Source organism: Musca vetustissima, unplaced genomic scaffold (genome assembly GCF_032173495.1).
Source record: "Musca vetustissima isolate MV318-11 ecotype Yass unplaced genomic scaffold, APGP_CSIRO_Mvet_v1 utg14980, whole genome shotgun sequence".
Taxonomy (NCBI): Eukaryota; Metazoa; Arthropoda; class Insecta; order Diptera; family Muscidae; genus Musca; species Musca vetustissima.
In genome coordinates this window covers 71,567-89,985 of record NW_026880833.1, presented here as the reverse complement: position 1 = coordinate 89,985, position 18,419 = coordinate 71,567, and positions in this window count along the sequence as shown.

The following is an 18,419-nucleotide window of genomic DNA, read 5'->3' as shown; positions in this document are numbered from 1 at the left end:
ACAAAATATTTCTTCCTATCAGAGAGATAATTTTTTAATAATAACGTATACCTGCCCTGCATTAAAAAAAAAGTGAAAAAGCGTTTAAAGTGCGCAGTACCTTTATATGGGCTATGCCTAAACGTAGACCGATATAGCCCATCTTCGAATTTGACCTGCGTGCAGACAACATTTTGGCGATTACAATGGACGGACAGACGCCTTGATCAGTTTTCATTATCATTACAACATCTTTAACAGGATTTTCATCCACATAAAACCTCAGAGTATGAAAAAAGTTAATGTTGTAATCAGGAAATAATTCAATGTTGTGTTTTAATTCTTTTACTGAGTTTAAAAAATAATTTGCTTTAATTGAGATATTTATAACAGTTTTTCCCTCTTTATCTTTGAGAGTAATCTGATTTATTTCATTTGTTGGAATTGTATAGAGAAATTACTAATCTTTTCAGGTTCATTTTCAATTTTCTTAATATAGCTTTGATAATAACTATGCCTAATGTTAAAATTTGCGTTTTAATAATTTAGCTAATTTTTCTTAAGATATCATTATTTAGATGTTTATTACCCAATTTTCCTTTTATTTAACAATGATTGTTTAACGAGCATTAAATTTTGTAATTCTTGATTTATCCACGATGTGTATATTTTTCATTATTGTAATTGTTTTTTTTTTTAATACAAACTATTTTTAAAATATTTATTATTAATAAGTGGGAGAAATTTTAAATATATCAACAGCTACATATTCACATAAATCTCTATGGAGTGAGATATGGATCATCAGCTTCATCATTATCTTCAACACCATTGGTGTTTTCATCTAAAACCCCACCGATCTTCTTTTAAAATGCTTATTAGTTGTGGCATCGAGGAGTATTTTATCAGCACCATATTCTCACAGTGCAATTTATTGTTTCGATAACTCATTTCTTATGCAGTAATCCTTTCCATTTCTACCATAAATATAATATATGCAGTTGTTTTCAGCGTTATTGCATACTGTAAGAGATTTAGTATTTCTTTGCTAAGGAAATCGTTGACGTGTACAAATTTTCGTTCTCCTTCAAGATCATTTTCGCAGACATAATATTTTGTTTTGAAGCTTTGACAACAACAGTTCTTTTCATAGTTGAGCCTCTTCTCTTTCCGATTTCATACATATCCAATATTTCTATTCCAATATCCATACAACACCAATATTCTTAGACTTGCTTTCAATGACGCAGATTTTCTTCTTATTTTCATTAACATATTTAAAAATATCAAAGACATGACATTTATCTATTCTGAGAATTAGTCAAATTTCTCAAATTTTTTTCAGTTGTTTCAATTCTGTTTTTAACTCACTCTCAAGTATCTCTCTTCATTACTCTCTTCTTCTCTACAGCAATAACAACACTGTGCTACAAAATAACAAAAAAAATTTTTCAGGGGTTCTATTGTACCAATTCAGTTTAGTTGGAGTCCCTGGATCACGAAAATACCTTTGGTTTTTCTGGGTCACTTCGAAAATTAATTTTATAACGGTAAATATGGAGAAAAACGTAGTTTCATGGATTTTCCATTTGAAAATTGAATAACTTATTTACTTTATAACGGATTTATATTATTCTTTTTTTCTTTCGAATACTACAATTTTTCCTTTTAAACAAGATATATATTTGGTAAATCGGTTGAGGATTGGCTGAGTTACAGCGGTTGAAACGTGGAAAAATACGCATAAAATGACAAAATTTATTTTTCTTCGGACTGTACGATGAAATTATGATATCAAGTCATATAAGTTTTATTATATTACGGGGAAGAAAATTAAATTAGCTTTCGAAAATGTTAAAAATCAAAAAAATCTGTTAAAAAATGGATGACTTATACACATTTTTGTATTGATTCTATGCATATTCTCTAAAGGAAATATGGGTCTGTATCGTTTCCTGTTACAAACCGTTATGTTTGCAACAGGCAAAGGGAAACGAGATAGACCCATATTTCCTTTAGAGAATATGCATAGAATCAATACAAAAATGTGTATAAGTCATTCATTTTTTAACCGATTTTTTTGATTTTTATCATTTTCGAAAGCTAATTTAATTTTCTTCCCCGTAATATAATAAAACTTATATGGCTTGATATCATAATTTCATCGTACAGTCCGAAGAAAAATAAATTTTGTCACTTTATGCGTATTTTTTCACATTTCAACCGCTGTAACTCAGCCAATCCTCAACCGATTTACCAAATATATATCTTGTTTGAAAGGAAAAATTGTACTCTTCGAAAGAAAAAAAGAATAGTATAAATCCATTATAAAGTAAATAAGTTATTTAAGTTTCAAATGGAAAATCCATGAAACCGCGTTTTTCTCTATATTTACCGTTATAAAATTAATTTTCGAAGTGACCCAGAAAACCCAAAGGTATTTTCGTGGTCCAGGGACTTCAACTAAACAGAATTGGTACATTAGAACCCCTGAAAAATTTTCGTGTCGCACAGTGCAATAAATCGTTCTCTTGTCCAAAATATTCGAATTCTCTGTTGGAGAGATTAAGTAGATTCTACGATTTTTTATTTGAAATTAAAAAAATGTGCCAAACTAGGACAAAATCATTAATGTGTTACACAAATGCAATAAAACAGCAGCACTGTATTTTTTTTTTAAGTTCGTTCACACGCCTCTCACACCCGCCCCGGCTACAGATGGATTAATCACCGGCAATTAGTAATTATACAACAAATATAAATTAGAATTAGATCAATATATACCATAAACTAAATTATGTAAACTAAACCTATAACAAAACCAGTGAGCGGAGCAGTATAGTTGGACGGGGCCGACCATATGATACCCTACACAACTTCCACGAAAGTCTAACTTTCTGTGGTACTGCATTTTGAGCATGGGCAATACTTCGCGATATTTGTACCCTCTTAACCGACTAGAGGTCAACAAATATTATTATTACTAATATTCAGTACAGCCCTTCTAATTACTTGTCCAGATTTCTTTCACCGTAGGTTATGTTGTAATGTTCGGCTTCCAATTGTGACCTATAGATCAACTCGAAAAAACACCAAAAAATAAGTTTTCAGTCCACTTCATCCCAATATTATTATCTGATCATCAACGAAAATTATTATAAAATTATAGGCGATATCCTTGACCATACTCGGATCCCCATAGAAAATTTCAAAGCGATTCGCTCTTTATTTTCGCCCTCTAATGTGGTAATGGGTTACTAAATAATATATGAATACGTAAGCATCTGTAAATATTTACGTGTAAGTCCCACATCCGAGTACATACGACAATGTAATTGGTATCAATTTAAAGGTCAACCACTCCTCTTGGATATACTACCAACTTCTCGGGTATATGTCCTTCATGGGTAAATATATACGCCCCTGAATAAACATTTTGTTATTTTCACACAAAAGTCTGGGTCCATTTGAACCGCTAAATATTGACCGATCTTTATCAAAACAGCCATGCTTATTCTTTGACCCGATCCCCTTCTTCATGTAAAAACTTGCGATGTTTGAGCCATAATTGCAACCTGTGGAGTGACCAGAAAAACCGACAAAAATTAAGTATTTGGTCCATTTCATCCCTTAAATATTAACCGATCTTTACCAAAAACAATAGGGGTCTTCATTGACCAGAACCGGTCCTACATGCAAAATTTCGTGAAGATTGGTCCATAACTGTGGCCTGTATCGTGTTTACAAAATATAATGAACAGACGGACGGACACACATGTCTAGATCGACTCAGCTAGTCGAGATATGACGATCGGTATACTTAAATATTTCGCGGCGTTACAAACTCTTGGGGCTGCACAAAGCTATAATACCCTGACAACATAGTTGTGTAGGGTATACAAATTTCACAACTGCTGCTTAAATGGCAGGGTCTACTGTTTCCAAGCCCAGTATTTGAATTTAAATGAATTCATGTTGAACCAGTGAGCGGAGCAGTATAGTCGGACGGGGCCGACCATGCGATACCCTACACAACTACCACGAACTCTAACTTTCTGAGGATGTTTATTCCGAGTCTGAGTAATATTTCGTGATATTTGCCCCCTCTTGTCCGATTAGAGGTTAACAACACCTCTTCCTTACTTTTTTCGAATATTCAGTACAGTCCTTCTAATTACTTGTCCAGATTACCTTCACGGTGGGTTGTGTTGTGATTTTCGGATTATACTCTACTCGAAAACACACAAAAAATTATGTTTTCGGTCCATTTCATCCCAAAATTTTAATCTGATCATCACCGAAAATTGTAGGCGTTGTTCTTGACCATAACTGGAACTTCATGAAAAATGTCAAAGCCATCAGCGCGATATTTCTCCCTCTAATGTGGTAATGGGTTACTGAATAATATCTGAATACGTAAGCACCTGTAAATATTTGACTGTAACTCCCACATCTGAGTAGATACATCACTATATTTGGTATCAATTTAAAGGCCAACCACTCCTCTTGGATATGCTATCAACTCCTGGGGTCTACATCCTCCAGGAGTAAATATGTATGCCATAGAATACAAATTTTGTCATTTTTCACACAAAAGTCAGGGTCCATTTGACCCACTAAATATTGACCGATCTTTATCAAAACATGCATGCTTATTCTCTGACCCGATCCCCTTCTCCATGCAAAAATTCGCGGTGTTTGGGCCATAATTGCGGCCTCTGGAGCGACCAGAAAAACCAACAAAAATTTAGTATTTGGTCCATTTTATCCCCTAAATATTAACCGATCTTTTCCAAAAACAATAGGGGTCTTCATTGGCCAGAACCCATCCTACATGCAAAATTTCGTGAAGATTGGTCCATAACTGTGGCCTGTATCGTGTTTACAAATTATAATGGACAGACGGACGGACGGACGGACACACACATGTCTAGATCGACTCAGCTAGTCGAGATATGACGATCGGTATACTTAAAGGTGGGTCTAGGACCAATATTTCGCGGCGTTACAAACATTTGGGGCTGCACAAAGCTATAATACCCTGACAACATAGTTGTGTAGGGTATAAAAATCGAGAATGGGGGGGTTCCCTTAATAAGAATTTCACATTATTTCAAAATGATAATCACATTGATTCAACTAGAACAACACAGTTAAATTAACATGGTTTCGTGTTATTTTTTAGAGAAAAAATGTTATTTTAATTTTACTGTAAAACCATCATTGATTTTACAATGATTATTTTCTGTGTGTAATAGCTCGATACAAAATTCAAATATACTTCATTTTATATATATATTTAATCCAATTCAAAACCCATCGATAATGCGCAAAAAATGTTACTCCGGATTGGGGTTCAATTGTCCGGATTAGCGAGATTTTACTGTACTCTGAAATTTTATTACATTTTGAAAGGATCAATCAAAATGTAATAAGGTTCGTTATAATCTATGGTATATGTTTTTTATGACGTCTACCGTGCGCGATATTGGTCACCCATTATAATTTAATAAAAAGCTTTATTAAATTTCCTATGAGTCAAATTTCATTTGATTCCCAGAAACTTTGAAATTTACACAGAATTTTATTTACACTTGATAACTAGATTATGAGACTTCAATAGACTAGACTTAAATAAATGTTTATAATTATTACATTATTTACCTCTTCAAATGTGGATTTTGTTCCATTACAAACTGAATTTAAATTAGTATCGTAATGTGGAATACAGGTTTCTGACACGTTATATTTTTTATTATACGTTACACATACATCCACTGAACTCTCATCGTTTTCTTGCGGGTTCATATTGATTGTTTGTTGCTCTTGCTACGTTTGCCAGTTGTTCCATCTGCAAAAAAAAATATATATATATAATATATATTTATATATCTGTATGTATTTTCCTATATATTTATATAGATTATTAAATTTTTACAATTCTCATACAGCATCTCAGTAATAGTGACATCACAACCTCGAGGCTATCCTCTATATTGCTGCCTTTATGTAGGATTCTGAATGAAATAAGAAGCAAGGGAAGACCTACTAACGAGCAATAATGTTAAAAGACAACTCCTTTTTTATCTCTTTCCATTCAAAGAAATAACTTCAATCGGCAAGGTCTAACCCATATCTTGATCTTCTACGAAATTAAAAGCTGGCTGTATATAAAATGGTGCCCTTCTTTAAATTGTGCCCACTATTTTCTCTTCCAAGAGGCCGTAATTTTTACTCAAGTCTCAAATATGCATCAAGAGAATATCTCGTTTTAGTCTGGATATTGGACTGCGGCGCATTAGAGTCTAAGCACCACATGAGAGTCTAGAGTCAGCGACGGTCGTTTACCATGAATAAACACATTGGAAACGGGAAATCCGACGGCTGACGTTCGCGTCCAGCGGCTTGACGCTAGAATAAATTTTATTCAGCTTTGCTCAGCGTCATACTCAAATTTTCTCCCTTGCTCTCAATTGAGTTGTAGTGCTACCGACATTTCAATGGTTTGAACAGTTGCTCAACTTCCATCCTCCAGGAACGCCGCTGCAACACCCAACATTTGGTGTTGCTAGGTCTGCAACGAAATTACCAGGAGAAATACTACATCTGTCCGGTGCAACATACAGCGTCTCATGTGACTAGTGTCACATGACACGCTGCACAAACTTGCGATCGCAACTCCAACCAAAGCACGGCAACTTCAGCGACAAACACCACATAAGCAATTCTTTGCGCTTCGTAACATCAGCGTCGACATCCACAGTCCTCCAAGCTCCCCATCAGAACGTAGCTCAAGCACACATTCCAGAGTTTCTGTTGTGTCAATGCCATCTCGGTCACAAACTAATCAGAGCACGCCCGTTGGAAACATGCAGCAACAACATAATGGATTTGATGATCTCCACAATTTGAAGATCTTGCAGTGAAACTGTAATGGTCTTAGAAACAAAATTGGTGAAATCACCAATTTCATGCATGTTAACAACATCCTTATAGCTGCCATCCAGGAGACAAAAAAAAGAAAAGAAGTTAATTCTCTTGTCAACCAGCACCGTCGTGAAAAATGAGTAGAACACCTAAATAACTGCGAAGCTGGTTCGCATAAACTTTGGTCTACATTAAAAAAGTCTTTCTGGAACAAATAACAAAACAGGTAATATAGCCATAACTTTTGAGGATGTCCAATAAACTGATGCCAAAAATATGCAAACAAATTCTGCCAGCAATTCATTGCCTATCCTACTCAGCAAAACAGGACCTTCAGAGTTACCTTGAGAAGATTTAAGAAGCTCCAACGTTCAGGCCACAATATCGAAGGCAAAAGCTTCTAAAACCCATGGTCCGGATGGCATCCCTATGGCTAAAGCATCTCGGCCAAATAGCCTTGGATAATCTGGCAACAATCCTATCTCAATCGATAAACTCACTAAGTTGCCGAAATAATCCCACTTCCAAAATCAAAAAAACAGCTCAACTAGAAGAATCATACTGTCCTATCTCCCTCTTATCACATGTAGCTCGAGTGATATCATGAACTCCACATTGCCCAATGTTACCAAGCAATGGTTTGGTAACTATTTCAATGGCAGACAGGCATATGTGGAGTTCGGAAGTCGGATATTTAAATACCACAAGATCAAAATGGGTGTCCCGCAGGTAGGAGTACTATCACCACTGCTATTTAATCTTTATCTTGCGACGCTTCCGGCGCCACCTCCCGATGTTAAAATGGTATCTTACGCAGATGACTGTACCATCATGTCGTATGCTGCAAAGAGGCCCACGCAGTCGTCGGCCGTACAGAGCTCTGCTTCCTTTGCTTCGGTGGTAGCGTCGAAGGAGAAACCTGCCAAGAGCAGCGATTGTGGGGTGAAAACCAAACACGCTGTCTCGAAGCAGGTAGTCCAGACACTTACAACTGAGCAAAGCGACTCTGCTGATCCGAAAGAGGTTCTGCGGGTAGCGATCATCGACCGAGCTGACCCTGACGGGTTTATCAGTGAGGATAGAAGGGAGCTGGTCGACAGCTATCTGAAGGACCTCTTCCTGTCCGACGAGGTTGATCGAGAGAGCCTGCGGTTTGGCCTGACCTCCTCTTACAAAGGAGTAAAGGTTGTTGATTGTCGCACTAAGAAGACTTCAGATTTTCTTAAGAAGACAATCAACAGCCTGGACCCCCTTTGGGAGGGTGGTCGTCTGGCGGCCGTAGCGGTTCGAGAGATACCGAGCGGTATGGTAACCTCGGTGTTTATCCCAAAACCTTTCAAGGGGCTGGAGAAGACACTGAGGTTATTGGAGAAGCAGAACGACGGCCTTCAGACGAGGAGGTGGAGAATCCTCGCCTCGTTTGAAAGGAACGGCGGTGTAGTCGCAAAGTTCGCTACTGACTCTGCGGGAGAGGAGTACTTGAGGAAGAACAAGGGTGAGCTTGTTTATGGAATGGGGAAACTTTGTTTCCGCCTCACCACTCCAAAACAATAGGCAGGCAGCAGCAAGCGCTTAACGTGATCCAGATTAATCTGCATCACTGTAGAGCAGCAGCTGCTGAACTGCTACTCACCCTTTCTTCCTCAAACATCGACGTGGCGCTCATCCAGGAACCTTACTTGTACAAAGGTAAGGTGACTGGACTGGGCGACACCAAATACACGCTTTTGTCTACCTCCAATGGAGAGAAGGTGAGAACGTGTATTCTTGCTAAAAAGGAGTTAAATTTAATGCTTCTTTCTAATTTCAGCAATGGAGATATGACGACAGCAAGACTAGACAGAGGTACCACGAAGCCACTGATAGTCTCTGCCGTCTATCTTCCCTATGAAGCTCCGGACCCACCCGGCACTGTTGTATGCCGCCTATTGGAGGAGATGAGCAGAGTTGGTGATATCATCTTGGGATGTGACGCCAACGCACATCACTTCTATTGGGGAAGCAGCAACACAAACACAAGAGGTCAGTCCATCTTCGAGTTTATACTTAGCTATAATCTTAGAATTTGTAATAGAGGCAATACACCAACTTTTGTTAATAGGGTGAGAGGTGAAGTCATCGATATAACCCTCACAAATATGGACGACTCTGGGGTCGTAAACTGGGAGGTGTCTGAGAAATGTTCCTTCTCGGATCACAGACTCATATCCTTCCTGATTCCTACCTCTAGAGCTAAACAGAAACCTTATAGGAATCCTCGGAAGACGAACTGGGACAAATTCAAAGCTAAAACAGCAGCCTCTTTTCGGGATCGTAATAATCTCAAAACGGTTGAGGATGTTGAATTAGCTGTGAAAAATGTCACGGCCACTCTTCTGAAGAGCTATGAGGCATCTTGTCCTCTAACATACCCTGGGAAGAAATCTCAGCCGGTATGGTGGTCACAGGACCTTGCAACCTTGCGGAAGGCTGCAAGGAAAGCTTATAATAGAGCTAGTAAGACAAAGCTCAGTACAGATTGGGATGTCTATAAAAGACAATTCAATAGGTACAAGGGCGAAATCAAGAAAGCTAAACGTGAATCTTGGGTCTGCTATAGCGAGTCGATCGAAGGAGTCAACGAAGCGGCCAGATTCCGCAGAGTACTCTCTAAGGATCCAAAATCCATAGGAAGTATTAAGCGAAGTGATGGAACGTGGACAAACTCTGGTAGTGAGACTCTTGATCTTCTATCATCAACCCACTTTCCTGGTTGTAAGGACTATAGGGAAGATGCGCAGTGTGTGCATCAGCCTACAGTTCGGACGAGGGAAGAGGAGAAGATGATAGAAGACACTATAAGATACCCAAAAATGATATGGGCGATAAATAGTTTTCAACCCTACAAATCTCCTGGTCCAGATGGTATAACACCGGCCATGCTGCAACACGCAGATGAACGGATAATATCATATCTGCAGGACATTTTTAGGGCTTGTTTACTTTTGTCGTACATACCCAGTCTATGGAAAGAGGTTACCGTGACCTTCATCCCGAAAGCCGGGAAGCCGAGTCATACGGTACCTAAAGACTATAGACCGATTAGTCTTTCTTCCTTTCTACTAAAAACTTTAGAAAGGTTATTAGACTCAGAAATTAGAGATACCATTGACCGTAATAAACTTAGTAAATCCCAACATGCCTATATCAAGGGCAGATCAGTGGATACAGCTCTGCATGAGGTGGTTGGATACATCGAGAAGAATATGGAGTCCTCTGGCTACACGTTGGCAGCATTCCTCGACATCGAAGGAGCTTTCAACAATGTGAAGCTAGAGGCAATCCATTCTGCTCTCGTAGACATAGGTATCCCCTCACTCCTTACGGAATGGATTGATAGAATGCTGGAAAGCAGAATTATCAACTCATCCCTAGGAGAGAGTTCCGTGAGGAAATCTGTCAACAGAGGCACACCTCAGGGTGGAGTTCTTTCCCCCCTTTTGTGGCTTCTGGTGATAAATGAGATACTTATGAAATTCAATCATCTCAGGATAAAGGTTGTAGCCTATGCCGATGATGTAGTCTTGTTGGTTGGGGGTAAGTTTATTACGACAATATCAGACATCCTGGAGGGTGCTCTTTCAACCCTGTCAAATTGGGCTTGCACCAAAGGTCTTGGTGTAAACCCCACAAAAACCGAACTGGTACTCTTCACTAGGAAATACAAAATTCCTAACCCTTTCTGATGAAGCTAAATATCTTGGCACTGTCCTAGACCGCAAGTTACTGTGGAATAGGAATGTCGAGGAACGCTCTAAGAAGGGATTGATGGCACTCTATTCATGCAAGAACTCCATAGGCAAGAGTTGGGGATTGAGACCCGGAATTATACACTGGTTGTATACGACGATTGTCTTACCCATACTTACCTATGGATGTCTTGTCTGGTGGCAGGGGGTGAATAAAAAGAAGCTGCTGACAAAACTGAGCTTAGTACAGCGATCGGCTTCAGTTCTGATCACTGGAGCATTAAGAAGCACACCACAAGCAGCCTTGAATGCAATCTTGAATCTCCAACCATTGGACATTCTGATCAAATTCCAGGCTGCTAGGTGTGCCCTGAGACTCCGGGAAACAGATGCCTTGAAATCGCTGAACTATGGTCATGCCAGCATTCTAAACATAACGCCAAGTTATGACCTTTTTAGGGGGGATAGTCATATCAGTGACTATATTCCCCCCACAGGGATTTTAATGACATTAAAGTCGAATTTCCTAACAGGGAATCCTGGACTAGTGGCTCCCTACCTCTGCCAGGTCTGTCAATCTTCACAGACGGGTCCAAGATGGAAGAAGGCACGAAACTCATATAAACTCAACAATGATTGTAGCGTTTTTCAAGCAGAGATTCTTGCAATCACGAAAGCGGCCGAGATAGTAAAAGCGCTTAATACAGACTTTACAGGACCGGTGACTATTTACGTAGATAGTCAGGCGGCCCTGAAAGCGGTGAAGTCGCATACTATAAACTCGAAAGCAGTTCATGATTGTAAAACCGCTCTGAATGATATACGTCAAATAGTTGGGTTATGCTGGGTTCCAGGACATAACGATAATGAAGGGAATGAGATAGCCGACGAGCTTGCTCGAGGGGGGTCACAGTCGTCCAGTCTTCTGATTGAGAGATCTGTGAAACCCCCTATTAGCTATTTCATTGGCAGAATCCGCGCGTTCTATTGCGAGGTAGTCGGCAACAGATGGCTAAGGGAACCTGCATGCAGAATCTCTAAATCTATCTGGCCAGAATTCTCTCGTAAAAGAACGTCTTCGCTGCTGGATCACAACAAGAGGGAGATTAAGATCGTTGTGGGGATCATTACTGGTCACTGCAAAGTTAGATCTCTCACTTCTAAGTGGGACTCCAGTGGAGAGGATTACTGTCGTCTATGTGAGGATGAAGAAGAAGTGGAAACAATTGAGCACATCCTTTGCAAATGTCCATCGCTGATCAGCAGAAGACATAAACAGTTTGGATGTTATGAAATTGATAATCTAGTCTTCTTCTCCAAAATAGACCCTAACCTAATTCTAGGCTTTGTCAAAAAATTGACTTGGCTAAAATAATGTCTCTTCCGCTCCCACCTATTCTGACTACCTCTCTCTCTACTCTTCCACTATCTTTTCTTCTTTCTCTTTATAGGTACACCTATACATAAAGGATGATCACAATGGACATAGTTTCCGAGTGGACGGTTGTTACAACCGCCGTACATCCCAAACCTAACCTAACCTATCATGTCGTATGGGGTCGACATAGATGACGTAAGCGGGAAAATCAACAAATACCTCGCCACCATTTCAGCATTCTTGCAGGAAAGGAAATTAATTATATCCCCGTCCAAATCTACTGCGACGTTATTTACCTCCTGGACACGTGAACTTAAGACAGAGCTAGATATCATAGTCGATGACTGAAGAATTCCGACAGTCCAACATCCTAAAATACTGGGAGTAGTTTTAGATAACCTGCTTAAATTCACCAAGCACGCCGCCTATGTCAAGGGAAAGGACTAATGAACCCATTAGAGCAAATTTCACTGTGCTACAAAACAACAACAAAAAACTATTCAGGGGTTATACCACGAAAATACCTTTGGTTTTTCTGGTCACTTCGAAAATTAGTTTTATAACGGTAAATGTAGAGAAAATCGTGGTTTGAAAGATTTTTTCTTTTTTTCTTTCGTAGAAGTAGAATTTGTCCATTCAAACAAGACATATATTTGGTAAATCGGCTGAGTTACAGTGGATGAAATGTGAAAAAAACGCATAAAAAGACAAAATTAATTTTTTTCCGAATGTACGATGAAATTATGATATCAAGCCCTGTAATTTGTATTATTTTACGGGGAAAAAATTAAATAAGCTTTCGAAAATAAGAAAAATATAAAAAAATCGGTTTAAAAATGGATGACTTATACACATTTTTGTAGTTTAACATTTTTGTTATACCTTCGCCACACAGGGTATTATGTCTTTGTGCATATGTTTGTAACAGTTCCTTTTGAGAATATGCATAGAATCACTTTCTGAGTCGATTTATGCATGTCCGTCAGTCCGTCTATCTGTCCGAGTGTTGATGTAAAATTGTAAACAAATTACAGGTCGCATTTATAACCCGATTTGGATAAAATTTGGTGCAGCTCATTTATTTCACTATTGAAATTGGTAAAAATCGCTTCCGATTTGGATATAGGTCCCATATATATTTTATGTAAATGTTGCGCCAAAGTCCCTATATATACTTCGATTTACACGAAATTTGGCATAGCGTACTGAATTGTGCCAAGTTTCGTGGAATGTGGTTTAGATTTAGATATAGGCTGACTTCCAAAATGTCAATTGCTTTGCATTCGAACAATGCATCCTGTTCCATAATGCAACAGTACAAAATATTTACATTGCATGCTATTTCAAAATGTCGCTGCCATGCATTTGCAACGCAGTTAAAAAACAATCAAGCATCGGTTTTACTGCTGATGCATTGTTTGCTTACGAACACAAAATTAAATATCCAAAGAAAAGGAAGTTAATGGAATATTCGCAAAAGTTGTTTTAGTAAAAATTTTAATATGTGTAACAAATAAATGCATTTTTAAAGGTGTTCATTGAAAAAACTTTTATTTTATGTAATAATTTGGGCAGTATTAAAACACATCTTTACCTTTATTTAACTTTTATAAACACATCGAAGTTTGCCCGGATTTTGTTTTGATAATCTGATAAATTACAAACATATTGCCCAATAATGTTTTATGAAAAAAAACAAATATGTATGGAAATCGTGGCTGTATTCCATACATATTTGTTTTTTCATAAAACAGCTGATTTGTTAGTGATATGTACATTGCACTTTATATTGTAAATATTTACAAAGTTCATAGTTGCAATGTTTCGTAACTTTGCATGTGTACGAAGTTTAAATACCGTAGTATTATTGTATACAAACATTGCATTGATACATTTTGGAAGTCAGCCATAGATCCCATGTATACTTCCATCCGATTTTTTGTAATGGTGCACGAAAGTCCATTCGATTAACACAAAACTTGGCATAGCGTACTGTATTGATTGTAGTATGTTTGCCAAGTTTCGTGAAAATCGGTCCAGATTTGGAGTAAAGTAAAGTTAAACCAGATAAAGTAAAGTTAAACCGACGCAAAGTTTAACCGATTGACACAAAATTTTGCACAACGTATTTACGTTAGTATAACCTAACGTATGGCAAGGTTCGTTCAAATCGGTTCAGATTTGCATATAGCTCCTATATATGGCCGACACGCACAAAACGTGCTGAAATTAGCATAAACCAACCTGTGACAAGTTTCGTTGAAATCGGTTTTTATATGCTTTCAATTAATATTTTCGTCCGATTTTTTTAAATGTTTTTTTTTTTTTGTCAGATTGACGCGAAATTTTGCAGAACGTACAAAATGGAGTATAGAATGACATAATTGCATTTTGTATAAATGCAGACATAGCCCATATATTCGACCGACATCATGTTTATTGGGTTTCAAATAATTTACGATCGTCCGATTGAGATTTGTTTTAAATCGATTTACATAATTTTGTCCCATTCTCTATCTATCCAATTTTTTTTTTTCTTCCTTTCGATCGTTCCCAGCGCCACTCTTACCCGCCCCTGCCGACCGAGGAGGCCACCTCCCCATAACGTAGGGAGAGCGTACACCCCATAATCCGGATAATGGGAGGTTAGTAATGTAGGGAAACACCGGCTACAGTAAAACATCAGCCAGTTAATAAATTAAGTTACTTAAACTAAATACAGGAAGGACAGTGACAAACTAACTTCAGGAAAGAAAAACATCTGGCAACTACTTGTCATCTATAGCTCTACATGTAGAATATCATTTTTAATAATGTGTATAGGATCAGACTTTCTTTTGGCAACCCTGTCGTGATTGTTGATAAATTTTTGTCGTGCTCCTGTTTTTGATTAAAAATATTTATTTTGTGTTTTTTAACCCGTTTGCGAATCTTAAAAAGTGTTAACAGTGTTTAAAATCTATTTTTGATTTGTCTGTGCTAATTGGTGTAGTGAGTTTTGTGATAAATAATAAAAATCAATTTATTTTATTATTGGTATTCCGTGTTCCATTCCCAGTTTGTTTCCCTTGTTACATTTCTTCATTTGTTTGTTGTAACATTATTCTTGTTTATTTTCTTATTATCTTCTCAAAACAGAGTTGCCAATAAGACTTATTTTGTAGAAATTAAAGGATTACGAATTCTTACTTTTTTGAATTTTATCTTTTTTTCAAATATTTGAATTAAACATTTTTTACAATGGTCTGTCCGTATGAATTGTGTAACATCTCTAACGATGATGAATTGTGCGTTACATGTTGGTTTTGTTTAAATCAGTGGCATGTTAAGTGTGCTCGTATCAACGCGAAAGTAGTTGATACTATTAGAGACAATGTTGGCGTTCGTTGGTGCTGTGTTCACTGTAGAAAACTTTCTGCCGACTTTTATAATTTTGTAAAAGACTTGCAATCGGAGCTTGTATCCATTAAGAAAGATTTTACATCATTAACAAGTCGTTTTGAAAATTTTTCGAATTTGTTCAATAAGTACCAAGAACTCGATGAATTTGTATCATCGCCGTCCGTTTCTGGGCAGAAACGAAAGCGGTCTTCGAAGAAAGCACCAACTAAAATGATGCCTATTCGTAAAGCTTCTATTTCTGCTGGGAATACTGTATCACGAACAGCGTCAGATAATATTGATAAAACTGATGCTGTTAATGAACAGACTTATGCCAGTGTCGTGTCTCATGCAACCATGGAAGCTAGCAAGGATGTATTGGAAGTGACAATACCTCATAACGCTATGAGTATTGATAACAGTAGTCTTGAGAAGACCGCCAAATCTACTCATAGTACGCAGGTGTTGTCAGTTCCTTCATCTGGTGCGCCTTCCGAGATTGTAGCTGGCAATTCCCCACTACCTACCCAAAGACCATTATCAATGGCCCCGGTCATGAAAATGGTTTTTGTGTCTAGGTTTGCGCCTGATACCTCGGCTGAGGATATAAATTACTATATCAAATCAAAAATAAATGGTAATTATTTTCTAAGATGCTACAAGCTTCGATCGGCATACTCTGAAAGTAGATCATCATTTAAAATATTAGTTCATGATGATATATTTCCAAGTTTGATATCGAAAGATTTTTGGCCTGCTAGAGCGTTTGTTAAAGAATTTCTAGAAAGATCAGATAATTTAGCTCATTTACCACAGAGATCTGAACCAGTATCAAAAAACTAGATAACCTATTTACCATTTGCTATCAGAATGTAAGGGGGTTAAACACTAAATTAACTCGTTTATTTACTGATAGCATTGGTTTTGAATTTAGCATTATTGTGTTTACTGAGACTTGGCTCAAAACGTCTGTGTTAAATAGTGAAATTATGTGTTCAAAATATCAAATATTTAGAAAAGATCGTACTGGTAAAAAAGGTGGCGGCGTCCTTATTGCAGTTGATGCCAAATTTTCCACTAATTTAATTAAATTAAATTGTTTTTCTGACATAGAATTTATCTGCATATCAATTTAATTGGGTAAATTTAAACTATTCGTTACGTGCTCATATATACCTCCTTCATCACATCTTGATATTTATAATCAGCATTTAGCAGCACTAAACTCAATTATTAATATTATGAATGATTCCGATAGAATTTTAGTTCTTGGTGATTTTAATATGCCATCTGTAAAGTGGCTCTCATTGCCAGACTCAGAAAGTTTAACGCCGTTGACACCTGAAGCAAATGCAAACCAATATACATTTGATATTGTTAATCGATTTTGTGAAATTAATCTCCTTCAAATAAATAATATTTTAAATTGTAATGATAGAATCCTTGATCTAGTATTTGTAAATTTTACACAATTTTTTTAATTAATTCGAATTCCTGCTATATGTACTCCAGAAGATAATCATCATCCAACATTATATATAACCATGAGCCATAATTCTACAATTAACGAAAGTTCATGTGATTCATTTAAAAATATTCTTAACTATAAAAAAAACCAATTTTCGAAAGCTTAATTCTCTTATTTCATCTGTAAACTGGACAGCTGCATGTCAATGTAAGAATCACACCGATTTTGAATTTATAATAGATAAATTTTATAATACTCTAAATAAATTTATTTCTGAATGTGTTCCAACTGTTAGAATTAAAAATTCTGACAGATATCCCTGGATTTCACGTGAGTTATCAAGTATAAAAAATTTAAAAAATAAACTTTTTCGAAAATATAAGAAGTCAGGTTCATCTATAGACTATGCTAATTATTCTGTTGCTAGGTCCAAATATACCATAGAGTCCCGTAGATTGTATAATAATTACCTCAACAAGATCAAAAATAATTTTAAAACAAATCCGAAGTCATTTTATGAGTTTGTTAACTTAAAAAGAAAAGTCTCCTCAAAACCCACAATTTTGAAATGCAACAATAAGGAGTTTGTAAAAAACTCTGAAATAGCAGAATGTTTTGCAAATTTTTTCGCCTCTACTTATTCATCTGCAGTTTGTCCAGATATAAGCTCATATCCTTATGAGCTATCCAAAATAGATCAAATATATATGCCTTTCTTACAAAGTCAAGATGTTGCTAAAAATTTACATACTCTAAAACCAATTAAACTTCCAGGTCCAGATGGTATACCTAGCATAATTCTCAAATATTGTTCTGATACTTTAGCAACGCCTCTTACGTTGCTTTTTAATTATTCCTTAAATTTTGGTTATTTTCCCACTATATGGAAGAAATCTTTTATAGTACCGTTGCACAAGTCTGGTAGTCTATCAAACGTTTCAAACTACAGAGGAATTGCAAAATTAAGTGATATCCCAAAATTGTTTGAAAAATTAATTACTGCTGTTATTTCTCACAAAATTAAATCCATTTTAAGTCCATATCAACATGGCTTTCGTAATGGTCTTTCAACTATAACAAATCTTATAGAGTTTACTTCAATTGTAATAAAGGGATTTGTTCAGCGAAATCAAACTGATACCATTTATACAGATTTTAGTAAAGCTTTTGATAGGGTTAACCATGAACTCTTATTATATAAATTAGATAATATGGGTTTCAGTCTAAACTTAGTCAAATGGATATCATCTTACTTACAAAATAGATCACAGCTAGTTTTGTTTGAAGGATGTCTCTCAAAATCGATTAACGTACCTTCAGGTGTTCCACAAGGAAGTCACCTCGGGCCGGTTCTTTTTCTATTGTTTATAAATGATTTGCCTACTTCTGTAGTACATTCTAAATTGTTAATGTATGCAGATGATGTCAAGTTATTCATTACCCATAATTCTGAGAAACAAGCCAATTTACTCCAAAATGATTTAAATAACCTTTTTCAGTGGTGCAGATTAAATTGTATGGATTTTAATTTGAACAAATGTAAACATATGTGTTTTTC